Source organism: Gopherus evgoodei, chromosome 9 (genome assembly GCF_007399415.2).
Source record: "Gopherus evgoodei ecotype Sinaloan lineage chromosome 9, rGopEvg1_v1.p, whole genome shotgun sequence".
Taxonomy (NCBI): domain Eukaryota; kingdom Metazoa; phylum Chordata; order Testudines; family Testudinidae; genus Gopherus; species Gopherus evgoodei.
The window spans coordinates 53,726,570-53,746,631 of NC_044330.1; the positions used below are offsets into that span (position 1 = coordinate 53,726,570).

The 20,062-nt window shown below is 46.9% G+C and overlaps 1 long non-coding RNA gene across 1 annotated transcript; it reads right to left on the reverse strand.

The window, feature by feature from the left end:
* Window positions 1–1,619: 1,619 nt before the first annotated feature.
* Window positions 1,620–18,010, reverse strand: LOC115657013. The gene is made up of 3 exons (XR_004001866.1): window positions 18,001–18,010; window positions 12,422–12,431; window positions 1,620–1,675 (listed from the first exon to the last, which is right to left on the reverse strand). It is a non-coding gene; the product is annotated as an uncharacterized LOC115657013 (long non-coding RNA).
* Window positions 18,011–20,062: the final 2,052 nt, after the last annotated feature.

Sequence of the window (20,062 nt, forward strand, 5' to 3'; positions counted from 1 at the left end):
CATCGTGAGTGTGTTTTTTTTGCCTCCTAATCTGCGATAACCTCAGGGACGGAGTTGATGCAGGGAGCATAGAAGCATTTGCAGCTGCAGAGGGAAAAAAGACTTTAAGAAGATACATTTCTGAGAACAAAAGGGAAACTCTTTCACAGCGAATCAAGTAATTTATAGCAGCCAGCACATCTATTTTAGGTACAAGGTCGCATTTTGCCTTTTATATTGAGTGCCTGCCTGTATGGTGACACATCACACATGGCTGGGCAACAGAATTCAGTTTGTAGGTAGCCATGGTAAACCAAAGGGTACATGGGGTTGGCTTCTTCTGCATTCATAACATGTGGGAGTGGTTTCAAGCTGCAGCACCATCCTTTCCCATAGCAACCAATGCTGGTTGTGTTTGCTGTTTAAAAGGAGGGGCTGCAGATTTGGGGTGGATGTGCAGCAAACCTTCCCCCCCCCAGGCACCAGGAGAGGACGCACCTGCCTGGGGCAACACACGCTAGGGGGCAGCATTCCATCCATTCTTGGGGTGGCACAGTCCAGGTGGCTTTTTTTTTTTTTTTTTGCTTCCGCAGTTTGCTTGGGGTGGCAAAAATGGTAGAGTTGGCCCTGCTTTTAGCAAAGCACACACAGCCAACCATGTCCGGGGTCTAATGTGTTGGGGATCAGCAAACAGAGGGTATTACTGTTCCCTTACAAAACTTTCCCTATTTCAACCAGGTGACCGTGAATGATATCACTCTCCTGAGGCTGACACAGAAAGATAAAGATCAAATGTTGCATGAATGCGACCAAAACCCAGGACCATTTGCTACCATGCTTTGTGATGCAGTGATCCCAGACCACTTGCTACTGGCTTGGTGTGGGAAAGTGTCCTACCATGGAGGATGAAATAAGGCAGCCCTCCCCAGAAACCTTCTGCAAAGTCTTTCAGAGTACCTCCAGGGTAGCTTCATCCCCAGACACATTAACAGACTTTTTGTACTGACCATGAATGAATCCCAATTGCTCAGGGCAAATCAAACATTAAACACAATTGTTTTTAACCCCTGTAGTGTTGTTACAAATGTACACTTACCAGAGGTGCGTTCTCCACCTTCAGGGTATGGGAACAATAGGCCCTGGGAGGATATTGGCTTCAAGATGAGGAAAAGGTCCGGGTGGCTGGGAAGAACAGATTCTCCGCTTGCCTGCTGTGCATTCTCCTCCTCCTCTTCTCATCCACAAAATTCTCATCTGTGTTGAGTGAGGCTGCCACCTTGCAGGAGTCCACGGCAAGTGTTGGGATACTGGTAGGGTCCTCCCCTAGAATGGCATGCAATGAATCATAGAAGTGGCATGTCTCGGGCTCTGACCCAGTGCAACCATTTGCCTCCTTTGTCTTTTGGTAGGCTTACCTGAGCTCCTTAATTTTCATGCAGCACTGCTGTGCATCCCTGGCATAGCCTTTCTCCACCACTCCCTGTGAGATTTTGGCATATATATCAGCAGTTCTTCTGCTGGATCAGAGTTTTGCAGGCACAGATTCTTCTCCCCATATTGCAGTCAGATCCAGTGTCTCCTGTTTGCTCCATGCTGGAGCTCGTATGCGATTCTGCATGGTCACCTGTGCTGCTGAGTGCCATGCTGACCAAACAGGAAATGAAATTCAAAAGTTCCCAGTGCTTTTTCTGTGTACCTTGCTAGTGCATCAGAGTTGAAAGTGCTGTCCAGAGCGGTCACATTGGAGCACTCTGAGGTAGCCCCTGGAGGCCAATACCATCAAATTGCACAGCGCTGCATCTACAGTACCCCATATTAGACCCAGGAAGGTCAATTTTAGTGGGAGTACAGCAGTCGATTTTAAGAGCCCTTTAGGTCAGTGGAACAGGGTTGGTTGTGTAGATGCATTCATTGTAAAATCTACCTAATGTGGCTAAATTTGACTTAACTTCATAGCGTAGACCAGGCCTAAGATCTAAAAGCATGAGTCTTTATGAAACCCAGATTGTTTAGCTCAAAGACTGCCATGGACTCATAAACCTCTATACGTGGTCTAACCACTAGAGGGGGAGAGTGAGCCACACGGTGTTCCCATGCGTTGGAAAGTAATGTCTGAGCTCAGTCTTTTTCTAATGAGACAGAATATTTGTACATGTAGTGGGACTACTTAGGCCTTGTATGTTCCAAGACACTAGTACAAATGGGTTAGCTATGACTGGTGGAGGGATTTGTCCATGATGCAGGACATTTCTCTGCAGGTGTAATAAGCAGAGGTAACAAACAGGCCTTCTGTGACCCTGGCCAATTCAGCAACCAAAACAAAAAGCCAGGAGGATGGGGTTAATGAAGCTTAGACCCCATATGATTACAAATGTCATCAAACTAAAAAGATAACAAGACGTAAGAGCAAGAGGAGACAAAGGCATGCTACCCTGGTACAGTCCTAGGCCTGCAAAAGTCACCATGGCGGGTAGCCTGAGGAGAATAGAGAAAGAACTCAGGAGAACTCAAGTAGAAGCTGGGGAGGTTTTCCTAAGGTTATCAAGGAATTGGCGGAGTTGAGAAATTTGCCTGATGGAAATGAGCCTCACATTCCTTTGACAACCGCAGCCATTTAGCAGAATGGACTGCAGGGCTACCTGTGCTGATATCCAAAAGTCTCTGGTACTCCAAGTGGAGTCTCACCTGCCAGTGTGAGAGTCCAGGCAACAATCCTGGATAGGACACATGTGAATAGGAGTTTGACAGTCTTATCCTAGCTCCCGTTAGAGCACATGACACAATCACCCTGCAGTTAAGAAGTCTGTTTGAGAGAGGCTCAGTATCCATACAGGAAGCATACAGGATTACGACTGTGGCGAAGTGAAAGAGCTATGGTAGGTGCTTGTGCAAGAACTACCATGTTATGCTTGACTCAGACCAGGCTCTTAACGAGTCACTTTCTTGAGTCTTTGCAGTACTGAGTACTTATAATTTAAATTCCTTACACTGGTTTACTCTCAACTTTGCATACAAAACTGCTTTTCTCCATGTAATGCTCATCACTAAGACATTGGCCATAAAAAGTTTTGGTTTGCACCCAGCAGACTTACCGAACCTTCTCCTCAGCAGCTGAGAACTGGTCCTGAAGAGACTTCTCTTTATTCTGAAGAACCTTAGAAACAGCAAACCCATTAAATCACCCTTGCTTCAGTTTCTGTTTCACGTGTTTTATATCTCAACAGTTTGATTTTGTTCCATAAGATGCTGAGGGTATTTTCCCTACAGATCTGCTTCAAAAACAAGTTGGTTGCAATGGCTGGCAAATCGAGACTAAGCATATGAATCAGACAAAAGACTAAACTCAGCAAACCCACATGGCTACAGTTTGGGTTTGGCAACAAGTAGCGGATGTTCAGTATATGACAGTGTGGTACCCGGAACCCTGCAGAGAAAAGTGGAATCCCCAGAATGTTCTCTGGATTGGTTCAGAGCAATCCAAAGCCAGGGTAGTTCCTTGTGAAAGTAAAGCAGCATCTCAGTGGCTTGCCCACCAAGTCTATGCCATGCTCAGCCCCTGCCTTCCAGCATGGCCCATCCAGGTGCAGTGTCACTCCCCATCCTGGAGAGGGGACCCTGGAAGCCGGAAGGCTGGGCAGATCACTGTGGCGAATCATCCAGGTGCAGGATCCAGCCCCACAGCAGCAGTGAAGAGTAGCTGCCCACCATCCACTAAGGTTTGGCCCATGACCCTCCATTATGTTGGGAGGGTGGCATGTCCAAAACTGAGTGAGTGGTGTTGTGATCTGGTCCCTGGGGATCATGCCGACACTCAGAGAGGCCCTGCTGCCCCTCCATCCTGAGTGGTGCCGTGACCCCCAGCATCAGGTTGCAATGCCACTCACTCAGTTTTAGTCCCAGGGCACCTACATCATGATGGGCCGGTGGGGCAAACCTGAGTGGGGATTGGGGTGGAGAGCACTGCTTCCAATTGAAAGCTGCTGCCAATGGAAAGCACTGTACGTAAGGTGCACCACTGCAGGCACCACTCTTCTACACACTCGGAACTTGACTGTGCACGTGACTGTGATGGGGTGTCTACCCCACACTCACCCGGCAGGGTTTTATGCAGGCCAGATATGCCAATTAACCAATTAGGCAGCTGATTAAGGAGGTTCACTTGGGCAGGAATAGATGGGACCTACAAAGTCCAGGAGCTGAAAGCAGAAGCTGCTGGGAAAAGGCAGATACTCCCAGGAGAAAGAGAAGAGCGAGTGGGGACTGCAGGGTAGAGGCTCTGGGAGCTGATAGACCCAGAAAGATAAGGGAAACCGGTAGTAGGAAGCAGCCCAGGGATAGAGCAGTGAGGCCAGAAAAAGAGCTGAGAGCCGCTGGGCTGGAACCTAGAGAAAAGGGTGGGCCGGGTTCCCCTATCAGCCACTTGGCAAGTGGCACTAAGGCAGTGAATGGGAAGACTACCTGAGACTACTGGGGAGCTAAATCCCCCCCTAGAAGGGGGGAACATGGACAGTGACCTGGCTGGAGGGCCGAGCCATGAAGAGGATGCTGAGATTCCTGAGGCTGCGAGAGGGACTGCAGGTGGACAGCAGAGATGGAGTGACACTGTGAACTGTGGACAGGGTTATATTATAATACTCATTGGCCTCGAGCTAATCCACAGAGTACCAGGAGGATGCACCAGTCCTGCGGTGAGTGATGTGCCCTGTGACAATGGCCATTGTAAAGTTTATAGGTTCAGCCTTTATGGTGCTATTCTGTCATTCCCACTCTTCCCTCTACACCTCCCAAAATAGCAACAGTTGTTTACAGTGGGATAAGGTGTGTTGTTACTGTCCTAGAACTGCAGAAGCTTCTGAAGAGACCCTATCCCCACTTTCCAAAGTCCCTTTGGATGGACAGCAAGACTCAAAAATTTTAGCCCAAAGACAAGTATTAGGGAGAGCTACGATTATGTCTTTAATCTGATTAAAGGCCCCAGCTGATATGGCAGCCTAGTCATGCTAGGTATGGTTCAGACACACAGCAAGAGACAACTCTTACCCCACTTAACTTAACATATCAATAGGCAGGAGGATAATAGACAAAGGAAGCACTGCATCCTCACCGTACAGACAGAGAACCAAGGGACACAGTAACAGAGCCAAAAAACAAACCCAGCTTCTGGAGTGCTAACCCAGTGCCTTAATTACAAGATCCTTCTTCTTCTGTGTTACAGGTTGAATTATGTAAGACATGCTACCTTTAGCCACTTTATCATATGGAAGCTTTACCTGGATTACTGCCTCATATTCTTTTATGGATTCCTCCAATTCTCGGGCTTGGTGTTTCATCTAAACAAATACATATTGAGGTATAATTTCATGTGGCCCATAGGCTACATTACTCCAATACCCTTTGTCTCAGGTTACCACTGAACAGTGCTACAGATAGCAAACTGCACCCAGTATGACAGCAGGAATTCAAGGTTCTTGACCCAGGAACACTGGTGAGGAACAAATTTCCCTTTATGTTGCCTGTCTGGCAGCATGTGTTCTTTAAGGTTACTATTGTGCAATGAGCTTTGTCTGCATGCAGTTCATTGCAGGATTGGGGCTCCAGGGTTTATTTTTACTACATAAGTGTCTGCTCCAAAGCCCACTGAGTGACTATTGCACTGACTTCAATGGGCTTTGGAACAGGCCGTAAAGTTCTAAATTATATAGACGAGAGGGTTGTGCCTAACCTTGCATAGAAAGAAATATGGGTAAATCTATTGTTTGTGAAAGGTGCTAGTTTCATAGCCCTGAAAACTGTAGCTTTCTGTGTATTCACACACACAAAGAAATTCAAAATACTTGGCATTATTAAATGCTCATAACAAGTGCAATAATTGCTATTTACTCACCCATCGTTGCTTAGAATTACTTTTTTTGCAAAATGAATCAGTGATTTTTAATTACAGGTGAATAATAAAGTAATGACTTGTTACTTGTGCTTACTAAGAATGACTGAAAAGCAATAAATATTGCTTGGAAATAATTAAATCACTTCTCAATAATGCAAATATCTATACAGAATAAAAATTATTTAAGCCCATATTGTTCCTTCCACAACAGAGGTGATTCAAACTGGACAGAACTCCTCCAGTGGGAATTTCTACTCTCTCAACCTTCAAGGAAAAACCAACATGTCAAATAACCAACAGTTAGTGCTGTAGGGACTCAAATGTGAAAAAAATCTTTGTGCAAACTTTTGATTAAATGTTTTTATATTCATGTTTCACATTTTTTTATATTCATGTTTTATATTCATGTTTCTAATGCTTGGTTCCAGTTATGCTTTGCAGAGTACCCTAAACATTCCTCTTCTTCCTTGGTGTCACATCCTTCAGATACTCGTGGACTATTATTATACCTCCCCCCCCGCAGTCCTTGTTGAGTTCAGCTATGTATATGTAAGCAGTCCATTCCCTCGAGCCCCAAAATAGTTGCACTTGCTAGTCTCTGAATTCCTTTCAGTTAATCAAAAGCTTTCTGGTTGTGCTCTGAGATATGGCCCCTCCATACCATTTAGAAAGGAGCCTTCCAGTTTTGTGAAGTGATGCCTCTGAGTTTGCAGCCCAAAGTTGCACTGGGTTTTTATGCTAGATGACAAACAATGCTGTTGATTATTTTCTCTAGGTCTCGTTCGGCTTTACCCACTTTCCAAAAATATCCTTCATATTGCAAATCAGCTGTGGTAGCTTATATTGAAGGCCCAGCTAACAGGGGCGGCTCTAGTCATTTTGCCGCCCCAAGCACGGCAGGCAGGCTGCCTTTGGTGGCTTGCCAGCAGAGGGTCCGCTGGTCCCGCGGCTTCGGCAGACCTCCCACAGGTGTGCTTGCGGGAGGTCCTCTGAAGCTGCGGGACCAGAGGGCCCTCCGCAAGCAAGTCGCTGAAGGCAGCCTGCCTGCTGCTCTCGTGGAGCCGGCGGAGACCCCCCTGCAGCTTGCCGCTCCAAGCACGCGCTTGGTTTGCTGGGGCCTGGAGCCGACCCTGCCAGCTAAGACCCTGATCTACCTGCATATACACCCTGGATCATATTCAGCTAGTGATATTGAGTTGTCTATGCACTAACATGCCTCGCTAGCCTAAATAAATAATGCCTAGATAAATGAGTTTACTATACCTTTCTGAAAATCTCATCTTCGACACCAGAAGCCAGTTTGCATTCCTGTAGCTTTTTCTAATAGGAGACAAACAATCCATATATATGTTCTGATAATACAACTTCCTGGCCAACAGTCCGTCCCTGGGCCCCCAAAAATATACACTTCCATGCTCCACTGTGGTTTCTGCTAGCCAAGGAAGGGAAGTCTTAAGCCCTCTCTTGAATCCGTGGCACTGGTATGAGAACAGTGTTGCTACCTGCATGTTAGCTGATCTAGACACAGCTTTAGGTATCTTTATACTTTTCCCACAAAGTTCATATCCAGGCTGGTTCAGAAAAAAGCTACCCAAGAGAATATTCATATGGCTAATTTCTCTCTTCAACTCTGGCATCAATTGCAATATTCTTGAGTAACAGAATAAAGGTAAAAAAAGGCTTGACTGATTATAGTGAGTGGTTTCACATGCTTCCTTGATTTACATCTAACAAAGACATGTAGGGCCAAATCCTCAACTTGTGCAGCATCAGAGCTCAGTTGAAATCAATGGCGCTATGACAATTTTTACAGGAATGGAAGAGCTGGGGCATAGGCTGAGATTTATAGAGGGCCTAGGGGAATGAGGTTCTCAATTCCCACTGGATTTCAGGGGGAACTGGGCACATAAATCACTTGATCTGGCAAAAATGACATTTACAGGCATCAAGTGCCTGACCCTAACCACACTGAGGTCAACAGAAAGATTCCTACTGATTTCACTGGGTTGTGGGTCAGGCCCCCAATTCCTTTACATGAACTGGATCCTTTTGTCTTTCAAGCATTCCTCTTCACTGGTTGCAGCTCTACTCACCCCTAGTTTGTGGACATCAGCCCAAAGCTGCATGTGGCTGCGCTGGCTGGCTCTTCTCGACAAGGTCAATGATGAATTCTGAAATCAGATGGAGCCATTGTACTTAATTTGCTGTAGGCCAAATATCTTGCATGCAAGGAAAGTCATTACTCTTCCAACAAACATTTCTGTTATGGGCTTGATCCTCATCTAAGCATAAATCCATGGAAGTCACTGGTGTATAAGGGGTGTGAGGTTAGAATTTGGCCTTGATTCTCCTCCCGCTTAAACTGGTTAGAATCAGGAGTAATTTCACTGATTTCACCAGAGTAGTAACAGGTGCTGATAAGAAGAAAATCAGGTCTATTATCTCTGCTAGCGCCAGGCCAGGGTGGGACACTGGAGTAATTCAGATCATCCCAGCATGGAATTTTTCTCCAATTTCTCAGCTGTCAAAAGGGAAATCCGTGGATGCTTTGCTTTCCATGTAAATTACCTGCCCCTGACACTCAGACTGGTGTGTAATTGTCAATATGCATGATCTACAGTATGTGGTAATGCCCTGTGGTCTTCATTGCTATTTGTTGGCACTGTATTTAGGTGAAGCCAAATTACTTCGACTGTTCTGATCGATTCCAGGGAGCTGAGGTGGGATGTAAAACACGTCTCTGCAGATGCACATACTATGGACAAAGGCTCGGGGGCAAAAATTTCAAAAGCACCTGAGTGACTTAGAAGCCAAAGTCTCTTTTTAAAAGTGACGTTGGCTCTTTGCTGCCTTATTTGAACTGACTTTCAGGTGCCTGAGTGGCTTTTAAAAATGGTGCTTTTAAAAAAGTAGCTTTTGAAAATTTTTCCCTTTTAATTAAAAGGATGCAATAATTAATTGCAATAAACAAACGAATGTAAAAGACATGTAAATATTCATTGGGCAAGAGAAAAACTGAGGCCAGGTTTACACTAAAAAATTAAGTCAATCCAGCTCCGTTGCTCAAGAGCATGAAAAACCCACACCCGTAAGCAATGTAGTTCAGCCGACCTACCTCCTTAACTTGACCCAGCTACCTCTACTCAGGGAGGTGGATTAACTACAGTAATGGGAGAACCGTCCCACTGATGTAGCGAGTGTCTACAAGGATGCACCACAGCCGTGCTCCTGCCATGTTTCTAGTGACGACATTGCCTAAGAATGACTGTACTGCCAAGGGATTAGGGCACTCCCCTCAGTCATAAGTCCCTGTCTCAATGAACATTTAATTATTTCTAAAGAGCAGAAAAACATCAATTAAGAGAATTATTTTTTTAGAAGTCCCCCCCAAATACCTCATGGCCCAGGACACTCTCCTAAGACATGGGTTCAAACCCCGGCTTTATATCAGGCATGCAAATGTGAACCAGGGTCTCCCAAATCCTGGATGAGTGCACTAACCACTGAGCTAAAGGAGGGAAACAGTCTGAATTTTTCATGGGAAAGGATGTAGGCACCTCACTGCAGCACAGGGTTCATGGCTGTGAACCCCATGCAGAGATAGGTGCCTCCCTTCAAACTGGGCTTAAGCATCTAAGTCCTTTGAAAAGGTGTGGCTTAGGCTTCAACCCTCCCCTTGGCACTTCATAATGGCTGTCTAAGGGGGCACCTCACTCTGCATGTGAGCCTTGGTGTATCCTATTCTCAGGTACCTAGCTTCTCCCATGCATTGTACAGGGAGCCTGGGCACCTAGCTTGGGCCCGTGGATTCCACCAGATGACAGAATGCCTAAAAATTAGGTGCTGCAATGCTGAGTCTAAGTCTCTTACGACCTAAACCCACAAGACAAAGAGTGGAAGAAAGGAGGGATTATTACCCCATTTTATAACTAGGGTTCTGAGGGCAAGAAAAATCAGGTGGCTTTTTCAAAGTCACATTGGGAGTCTATAAAAGAGCTGGAATTGACCCAGGTTGCCAGGTTTCTGCCTTAATCAAAAGACCATCCTTCCTCCCTTAGGATGAGAGGATGGGTAGCCAAAAGCTATTAGCATGTTTGCTATCAAAGTCCAGCCTAGTGAAAAAAGCAGGCATTGGTAATGCTCAGGATATAGCCACGTCATAGTGAACAATAGCACATCCTGCTCTGGAGGACCATGTCCTGTAGGGCAGAGGCTGAATGGTAGCAATAATTCCCAGCAAGCTTTACATATGCAAGATCTTGCAAAAGCTAAGCCAGATTCTGCAGGATTCATCAGACCAAGCTTCCCCTGAGGTCAAAATTCATTTTGATGTCAACATGGAAAGGAATGATTCAGGACAGCAGTATTTGATCTAATATGGTGCCCGATTCCCCCCGCCTTGCACTTCGTGCCATTTTTGACATTTGTGCAATGTAGATGTAAAATGCATCTGTTCTGATATGATGGTGTTTTAAACCCACTCAGAGGTGTCAATGACAACCTAAGGTGTAAGGCATGATGGAATCAACCTTGGGGACTGAAAGGAGAGCAGCAAACTGGGTATTCCGAATTATGAAGGGCATCAGGAAGGCTGTTCTAATCCTCCTTTTTAACCAATCCCTGACTTCATCAAATCAAAGGACAGCAAGCATCTAGCTCAGATTCCATTGACACCAGGGAAGAATATTCACGGCAGGGAAGGCCAGGTGGTTTGGTAGTTAGGGTGCTGGAATAGGAGTCAAGAAAACTAGGTTTGATTCCCATGTAGGCTGCAGATGTGCTGTGTAACCTTGGAGAAGTTACAGAATCTCTGTGCCCTAGTAAGATGGTGTGGTGAAGGTGAAATCCATTAATGCTTGTGAGGGTGTCAGATACCATGGTGATGCAGGCCATATAAGTAGCTACACAGATCTCTGACTTTATATTGGGATATCTCCATTGACTTCAGTGGAGTTACACTGTGCAAATCCAAAGTAAGTGAGATCAGACTCTATCCTGAATACTGAAACACTGTGGCTGGATCTTAAAAGGGACTTAACTGTGTGATCAGCAGCAACATTTGTGGTTAGACAAGCTAATACAATAAAGCTAATCAGCCTGCACACCCTTGGGGAGTGGTGGTGGGTAGCTCCCTGTATTTGAGGAATGGAAGGTGGTTTACGATGAATGGTACAAGGCAGGGGGGGCTGCTAACCAATTTCATTTGCGAACACAGCTCAACACATTGCTGTGCATGATTTCCTCCAAACCTCTTAGATGCGTTACTGGATTGTATTACATGTCATGGTTTTATACATACATGCTGACAAGTTGTTTATCTTTTGTGCTAGAGTGAAAAGGAAACAGTCCCAAGGGGCATGATCCGCTTTTCCTACATACCTCCTCTGAGAGCATGAGAAGCCTCAAATTTAAATCTTCATTGTCCTTTTCCTGTGGGAGGAACAAATATTCCTTGATTGAAATGCAAAGGGCTTGCCGCTGGCTCTGTGGATTGGATATGGTGGCTGTGCAAGCTGACATTTCAAATATCAATGGTGATGGGGTATATAAACCCCACATTGGTTAACAGGAGCCTGAGCCCAATTAACCCACCCGCTTGCACCATGAGGGAGGGCCAGGCTGAAGGTGAAGTCCAGATGAGGAAAAGATGGGTGGCACCATAAAAAGAGGAAGGCCAGAGCAAAAGTGGGTTGCAAGAAGAAAGGGAAGAACTCTGTAGTTCCTCTCTTGGCACTGGAGAGGGGAGAGGCTAGGAGGGGCAAGGCGGAAGCCCAGGCAGAGTTAGCTGATCCTTGGGATCCTCACCTGAGTAGAGAATTCTGGAAGGAGGCCAGGAGAGACACAGAGCAGCCTCTGGGGTGCAGCAGGCTCTGGTGGTGAACCCTGATAAAAGGGCAGGATCTAGATTTCCAGGGAGGGAGCCCTGGGAGGTGGTCAGTGGAGGAAAAGAACAAAGGAAACTTATGAGGGATGACAGGTCAAGCCTGAGGAGGGCAGAAGTTGGGTTAAGGTGTACTTTTGGGAGTAGCCAGGGAGAAGCTCTGTGAGTTCTGGCCCTAAAAGCAAGCTGAACCTAGGACATCTCTGGGAGAGACCTGCTGATGGGCTAAGGTAGGAAGATGTCCAGGGAGGCTGCAGCAAGGAGTCTGTTAGAGCAACTCATGGCTGCTGGCACCTTGGGCTAGATCCTGGTGTTGTGGGAGGGTCTGGGTTCCCCTACCAGCCACAGGGGAAGGTGGGATGTGTCCCCGGATGTAAGGGGAGTGGGTGATTAAAAGCCTGAGAGAAAGGTGTAAGGGCTGCAGGGCTGAAGACCATTTGTAGGCACATTGGATTCTTATTTGTGATTCTGTTACCTCAGAATGGGTGGAACTAAAAAATAACTTGGCCAGAGGCCTGAGTTGCGAGAAGAGGAGGGACCACTGCAGGACTCCGGAGCAGCTATCTGCTCAGAGTGCTAGAGAAGAGCTGCTATGCCATGCCATGCCACAAGGGGGCATGCCAGTGGTGAGTCAACCCTTCTATATAGAGTGTGGTATTTTGTTAGTTGTACAATACCTGTGTTGCTCTGAGCTGCATCTGCCTAAGGTGGGATTCCTTGCACCTTCCTCTGAAGCATCTGGTGCTAGACACTATTGGGCCTATTGTTACCTTGCTTGCCAATGTTGAACTAACCAGTTAGTTTGTTGCTTTCTGTTGGATTCCTCTGAGTTTCCAAACTAACACATATAGATACAACGTGTGGGATGGGACAAAAAAACATCATCACTCTGATATGAAAGTAAGGATGGGGATCACACTCTCTGGTCTGGGACAGGAGAATCAGAAACTTTGTATAGAGATTTTAATAGCAAAATACACACTTTCTGAGAGAAATCTGTTTTTTTCTTCTCCTTTAGAATCACTGCATTTGAATTTTGCACTGAAATCCACCTGATTATTTTACTTGATTTCATTCTCATTTTCCAGCACATCTCATACCCATATGTTCTAACAAAATTAATCTCAGAGACTTTATTTCTAAAACTACAGCAATAATAATAATAATAATAATAATAATAAATAATAATAATAAATAATCTGTTTTATTATTGAGATATATTCTTCTATCGGGTACCACTTATAATTGTTGCTGTTAATAATAGCATGGTGTCCTAAAAGAGTAATCTACGCAATAATAAAATTGTTGTTGTTAATCTTACTGAAATAAGAAATGTGAAATAATTCCATTATTAGGTACAACGTAACACTACCAGTTTCCTGAGGTAAAGTTCCTTTTGTGAGGCTGACACTTGCTCCTCCTCCAGAGTTTTCTTGGCTGTTTGGATCTCTGCTTCTAAAAGCATTTTCATGGTTTCTGCCTGTTTTATTCTGTATGCATCAGAGGGGGAAAAGAAACTCAAGACAATAAAATTTTAATCCAAAGATTGCTAATATAGCAGTTTACTACAGATTCTCAAACGCTGAGCTAGATTGTGAATCCCTGGCTGACACTTATTTATTCATTTCAGGTTATCATTTGTGCTTCTGACTCTTTCAGCATACTTTAAAGGTGGGGTTTTCAGAAGTACCCAGGTGATTTAGGAGTACTAGTGCCATTGACTTTCAGCCTCAAATGTAAGTCTATGAAGCAGCAGTTCCCAAATGGTGGGTCATGACCCCCAAAGGGGTGGCACCATCAGCAGATGGGGTCGTTCGCGGAGGACTCAATTTTGCTCCACACAGCATGACCTTGCATGCGTGCTGCATGCAGGTCATGATGTATGGAGGATGCCATTTTGCCTACAAAATGGCATCCTCTCTGCTGTCTGGGGTCCCCAGAGGAAATAGTTCATTAAAATGGGGTTGAGCCAGCAAAAAGTTTGGGAACTCCTGCTATACAGCATTGGGCATACACAATGAACAAGAGGGGAGAAAAGGAACCAACCAATCATGGGCAGGGATGTCATATACTATGGGGAAAGACAGTCAGTTGCCCCCCAAAAAAACTTTTCATAGGTCTCTCTACTCTGTTATACCTTCCACTTTTTGCACTCTCCTTCTCACCCATACTTTCACTGTGGTCATTAGGAAACAATAATTATCTAGCTTTTCTTTTTTGTGATGCCATTTGGAATGGAGAATGTTCTGTTTGCTGACACAGCTTTGCCCGCTCCTGGAATTTTGGTGAAATTCTGCCTGGAATAATGGACTGTCAAGATGATGTATTGCTAACCTGAATTGAAGTCATGAACATGTATGCACGTGGAAGGAGAACAAGTGTAATAGATGGCTTGGTGTGAACATATCTCCCCTGTTGAGCCATGGGGTAGCTGAGACAAATTTGAGTGGTATTGAGACCAGGCACACAGGGGTGCAATGCCACTCAGGTTAGCTCGCTCATCTCTCCATCATGAGATGGGCAGCTAGGCCAAACTTGAGTGGCACTGTGGGTCCATGCACCAGGTCACACACAATGCCAGTCATCACTCAAATTCAGGCTGTGCTGGGTAAGTGCAAGGTGGGCACTGACAGTGAATAGAGCCTTTGGCGAGCCAGGATTGGGAGGAGCCACCCCAGATAAGCTAGGAGCAGAGCACTGAGCTAGCAGGGGAGGAAAGGGGGCAGGTGCCAGTGAGTGATCAGGAGGTGCCTGGGGGTGTGGGTGAAGGGCTGAGAGTGAGTTGTTGGGGGTCTATGGCTGAGTAGGGATCGTTGGGGAGCAATGGGGTGAAGAGTTCAGTGCAGTGGGGAAGATTGTGCAGGATGTTGGGGTGTGGGGTGAGCTGGGGGACAAGGGGATTTTGGGGGCTATGATGTTGGGGTTAAGCAAAATTTTCTGATATGGGAATTGGGAAGGGGGCACCTAACCTATTCTTGCCCCAGGATCCTCTGAGGACTTTTTATGTGCTGACACTGAGTGAATATGCAGAATCACTTGAACCCAGGTCGCCTGTTCTGCTAGGGAGCCTGCAGCCAGGCTGCTCTGCCTGGAAGCCAGAGGGCAGGGGGTGAGGCCAGGGGACCTTAGGAATGTGAGGGGGCAGTATCCTTAGAGCCACAGCTGGGGTCCAGTGCTGACTCTGCTGGTTCAGGAAGGTGGCAATGGGATTGTTCTGCCTCCTCCAAGGTGAATCAAGTCCAAATGTCATTTTGGCAACTTGTCAGTAACCTGTAAATAACACGGGGTTAGGAAGAAACTTTCCATTTCTGCCCATAGCAGGGGTTCTGCCTCCTTTATCTGAAGCACTTGGTACTGGTCTGATGCAGTGTGGTAAGTAAGTCACTGGCAGAGGCTCTTCCATGGAACAGAACAATACTGATGGTTAATGGCAGGGGTGGGGAAACTGCAGCCCAACCCCTGCATCATTTCATTTTTCCCTTCTCTGTGATTTCAAGTAATCACTTAGAAGCCTAACTCTGAAATCTGTGTGTAAGCAGAGTCAGGATAAGCTCTATCCTGACATCTGGTGGAAAGAATTTCAGAGAATGTATTTGCATAGGCACGCCTACCCTATCCCAGACTGCCGAGCTGTGGGACTGCTTGGTGACAAATGACTCACCCTCAGTTGGGTGGTACTTGCTAGACAAGGGACATGGGTTCCAAAACCCAGTGAATTGAGAGAGGCTGGGGACAGGTATCTGTGCTGGGGGGGGGGGGTGTAGTCTCCTTGTGGAGCCAGAAGCACCATTTCCACCCCCTCTCTCCACTGTGGAATGTCAGAGTTGATTTTTTTTTATTCCCTCAAGAATCTAAATACAGGTTACTGAGCTGAACTCACTTTGGGCTAATGGTGCGCTAGCACTGGTGCTCCCCTACTAAGAGCTGAGATCACTGAGAGTTGAAATCACTAAAGAGCTGAAATTACTGAGCTGAGAGCACTGAGTACTGTGCTAACTAGTAGGGGAGCCTGAAGCTATACTGTGGAACCAAGCAGCTGGCGGAGTGGAGCAGTTGTGGGGACGGCTGGAGCGGATCACGGGACAGCTGGTGACAGCGGACCGGCTGGCAGAGTGGAGTAGCTGTGGGATGGGTGGAGCAGCCCACAGAGCAAACAGAGCTGAGCAGTTTGCAGGGAGAACTAGAGCAGCTCATGGAGCAGAGCAGCTGGTGGAGCGGAGTAGTTTCTGAGGACGGCTGGAGGAGCAGAGTGGAGCAGCTGGTAAAGCGGAGCAGTTCGTGGAGAAGGCGGAAGCAGAACCCACGGAGAGGCAGGGCGGTTGGCCCTGGACCACGTAAGGTACCCCCTTTCTACCCAGGCTGGGGGAGGGACCTCTACAGATAAACTCTCGAACTCTGGGGTGGCATTGACCAGAGACTTTTGGGTTGTTGGACTTCGGGGTGATTGGACTTAAAACCCTAAGAGGAAAAAGGACAGTGCCAAACGTACTTGGAGGTGGGTTTTTGTTTATGGTTTGTGTTATAACCCTGTTTGTGGTGTTTCTCCAATGGGATGCCGCATTGATTCCTTACTTTATTAAAAAGATTTTGCTACACTCAGACTCCGTGCTTGCGAGAGGGGAAGTATTGCCTCCTAGAGGCGCCCAGGGGAGTGTGGTATGTGAGTGTCCCAGGTCACTGGGTGGGTCTTGAGCCGGTCATGCATTGTATTACTGAAACGGAACCCCTGGATACTGAACCCGGCCCTTTTTGCTGCCAACTCAGAGGGGCAGAAGTGTTACATTTTTGGGGGCTCGTCCGGGATGCCTGGGTCAGTACCCCTCGCAAGCACCAGTTGAGTGTTCCACTGTATTGGGAAATAATTGTGTTTATATTTTGAGGAAACTACTGTTTGTATAATAGCTAATATGTCGGGTTTGTTGGGCCCCAGTCCTGCAGCCTCTAGCTCAGGGGCGGCAGACTCAGCCTATGATTGGGCAAAAGCATTGGTGCATATATTGGAAAAGTTTGTGTTGGCCTATGCTATGTCAAATTCTTGTCGTAAGTTAAGGTTATTTGATGGGGAAGGGAGTTTGAACTCTGGTCGGAGCATACTACTGAAATGCTGCGGGAGTGGGCTGTACCCGATGTAGAAAAGCGATGATGTCTAATAGAGAGCCTTAGTGGCCCAGCATTAGATGTAATTCGCATCCTGAAGCTCATTGACCCTGAGGTCAGTGTGAAGGACTGCCTAGAGGCCCTTGATAATACCTTTGGGAGCGTAGAGGGCCCTGAGGACAGTTACTGTAAATTCATTAATTCCCAACAGCAAAGGGGTGAGAAAATTTCAGCCTATATACAGAGGCTGGAGAGACTACTTCAGAGAGCTGTTATGAGGTGAGCAGTGACTGCTGAGCAGATGGATCAGACCAGACTGGCTCAAGTTGTAAGAGGGACTCAGTATCAGAACCCAATCCTACTTCATCTCCGACTAAGAGAACGGCAGGAACATCCCCCAAGTTACTCCCAGCTGATAAAGGAGGTCAGGGAAGAAGAAGAAAGGCAGGCAGCCAGCGAATGTTGGGAAGCCCAAACATTGGAACCAGCCCACACGACGCCACCGCCAATGGCCAGTGTACTGATGGTGAGCACCACAGAGGAACTTGCCCAAAAAATGCAGGTCCTGACAGAACGGATAGCTGAGCTGCAAAGCATCATTGACCGAGCTAAGATTTCCAGGAATAAGGAGCCTCAGACTGTGACGATAGAGAAGTCAGTATCTAGAGTCACCGTCCCACCTCGCCGAATGGGGAAAGGACAATTCTTTTGCTACTGGTGTGGTCAGGATGGGCACAGTGCTGCTAACTGCCATAAGGAAGAGAACCCCTCCTTAGTGTATGAAAAGCTGAGGATTAGTTGGAAGAGATCCAGTAGCTGCCAGAAGGTCCGGGGACAGAGACCACCTAGGCCTAGAGGATTTGAAGATTCCCCTAGAAGAGACCATCCAGCTGGGATCCCTGCAGGACTGATAGGGCCTCGAGCAGAGGTCCTGGTGAGGATTGAAGGGGCGGAGTGTAAAGCCGTGCTTGACACTGGATCTCAAGTGACTATTATATTTCAGTCATTCTACCAACAGATGCTTAGGCACCTGCCCATACAGCCACTGACTGGTATTGGTCTGTGTGGCCTCAGCATGGATGAATACCCCTATCAAGGGTATGTCATAGTGCACCTGGAATTCCCAGAGGAGGTTGCTGGGGTAAAGCAAGAGGTAGACACCGCTGCTTTAATATGCCCTGACCCCAAAGGAGCCTCTGATGTGTCTGTGCTAATAGGGACCAACTCCAGCCTCTTTAGGATACTGGCCGATTACTGCAGACAGCAAGCAGGAAACCAATATCTGAACACCTTGGTGATACACACACACTATGCCGCGGCTTACAGAAAAATTGAGGACACAAGAAAAGTGATGCCTGATTTGCCAGTAGGAGCACTGAGGTATGCGGGCCCGGTCCTTTAGTGGTGCCTGCCATGTCAGAAAAGGAGGTGTTTGTCAGGAGTACCTACCTAAAAGGCAGTAGGGGAACATTAGCTGTGGTAGAGCAGCCAACCAAGGGAGAGCTCCCAGAAGGAGTGCTGGTTCTCAGTGGAGTCATAACCCTACCTGTTGAAGCCCAGGAGGAGGTGACGATACTGGTTGCTAATGAAACACGCCGTGATGTGTTTGTAAAACCAGGGCAGAAGATTGCAGACATCTTTGAGCCTGAAAGCGTTGTGAGACCCCAGTGTGAAGCTGAAGTTCCAATGACAGATTCTGCGAAGTTTGACTTCGGGGACTCACCGCTGTCTGAGGAGTGGAAGGATCGCCTGAGGAAGAAGCTTTGCGAGAGATCCAAGGTGTTCTCACTACATGAGTGGGACGTGGGATGTGCAAAGGGAGTGGAGCACCATATCAGGCTACAAAATCCCCGATCCTTCAGGGAGAGGTCTAGGAGGATTGCCCTCTCTGAGATGGAAGACGTGCACCATCATCTTCAAGAGCTGATCGCAAATGGTATCATCACAGAGTCACGAAGCCCCTATGCCTCACCCATTGTGGTCGTTCGTAAGAAGAGTGGAAAAATCCGGATGTGTATTGACTACCGCACCCTAAACAGGCGTACTACAGTTGATCAATACACCATGCCTCGAGTACAAGATGCCTTGGACTGTTTGCTGGGTAGTCAGTGGTTCTCTGCGTTGGATCTTCGGAGTGGATACTACCACATCCCTCTGGGAGAAGAGGATAAGGAGAAGACAGCCTTCATCTGCCCGTTAGGGTTCTACCAGTTCGAACGCATGCCACAAGGGATTTCTGGGGCCCCTGCCACATTTCAACGACTTATGGAAAAAGTCGTGGGAGACATGAATTTACTGCAGGTGTTAGTTTACTTGGATGACCTGATTGTGTTTGGAAGAACCCTGGAGGAACATGAAGAAAGACTTCTTAAAGTGCTCGATAGGTTGGAGGCACACGGTTTGAAGCTTTCAATCGATAAATGCCAGTTCTGCCAAACCTCAGTGAAGTATGTAGGTCACATCGTGTCCCAAGAGGGTGTGAGTACTGACCCCGATAAAACAGAAGCACTCACTACCTGGCCACGTCCCATTAACTACAGAGAACTCAAGACGTTTCTTGGATTTAGTGGCTACTACCTCAGATTTGTGAAGAACTATGCTGCGATTGTAAAACCTCTGAATGATCTTACCAGGGGATACCAGTCCAACAAGAACAAATCTAAGACCCAGAATAAGCGGAGGCCTCCAAAGCCTCCTTTGCAGAGACACTATGGCCCCTTCGAACCATTTGGGCCACGGTGGGATGAAAGATGTGAGAGGGCTTTTCGGGAAATCATTAGTTACCTAACTCATGCTCCCATCCTAGTCTTTGCTGACCCAAGCAAACCATTTATCCTGCATACTGATGCCAGTTTGGAGGGTCTGGGAGCAGTACTGTATCAGGAAGTGGAAGGCAAATGCAAACCAGTAGCCTTTGCCAGCCGAGGACTGTCTGACAGTGAAACTTGCTACCCCATCCACAAGCTGGAGTTCTTGGCCTTGAAATGGGCCATCATTGAGAAATTTCGAGACTACTTGTACGGTGCTCAGTTCCAGGTGTGGACAGACAACAACCCACTGACCTATGTGTTAACAAGTGCTAAATTGGATGCTACAGGCCAGAGATGGGTGGCCGCCTTCGCTAGCTATGAGTTCAGCATTCAATACCGATCAGGGAGGAGCAATGTAGATGCAGATGCCTTGTCCAGACGTCCGCAGGCACCTGACGTTGCTGTGATACC